The sequence below is a fragment of the Mirounga leonina genome, unplaced genomic scaffold (genome assembly GCF_011800145.1).
Source record: "Mirounga leonina isolate KUSES-001 unplaced genomic scaffold, KU_Mleo_1.0 Mir_195, whole genome shotgun sequence".
NCBI lineage: Eukaryota > Metazoa > Chordata > Mammalia > Carnivora > Phocidae > Mirounga > Mirounga leonina.
Window position 1 is genome coordinate 356,468 of NW_023270490.1, and position 582 is coordinate 357,049.

The window sequence follows — 582 nt, forward strand, 5'->3', positions numbered from 1 at the left end:
CCCGTCCTCCCGCCCGCCAGGGCTAGCCTCGGACAGCCCCATCCTCCTGCCCACCAGGGCTAGCCCCGGACAGCCCTGTCCTCCCGCACTCAGGAGAGCAGCCTCTGACTTTTCACCTCCTTCCACAGGTCCTAGCTTCCACTACTTCATTCTTAGACCTGGCACTGATTCTGCCCCACTGGGGACTTGTCAGTGTCTTCAGAGCTTCACCACATTCTTTGTACACCTCACCTGATAGCCCAGGGCCTCTACCTGGCCAAAGCTGTCCTCGAATAGGACCTCAGCTTATTTACACCCATAAGGAAGAGCCTGTGGCAGGGGTGGCAGAATTATGGCATGCACACCCCATCCTACACCCACAGCAAAAACCACTAACCAGTCACTAGTTGCCCCTGAGCCCAACTCTGCCTATAGATAGGCAGCCACTGTTAATCAATTCCAATCGGTCCCTAAGAAGACACCTGTTGTCCCTCTAGACTCTAGTCAGTGCATTCTGAACAGGATATTACCCCCAAGGAGGTGGAAATTGGTTCATGGATGGATGGACGGACGGACGGACAGATGGATGGATGGATGGATAGG

At 54.8% G+C, this 582-nt stretch overlaps 1 protein-coding gene across 1 annotated transcript in view; it reads right to left on the reverse strand.

The window, feature by feature from the left end:
- PREX1 (phosphatidylinositol-3,4,5-trisphosphate dependent Rac exchange factor 1) overlaps positions 1-582 on the reverse strand; it is a 176,917-nt gene that overhangs the window by 7,953 nt on the left and 168,382 nt on the right. The window lies entirely within an intron of this gene.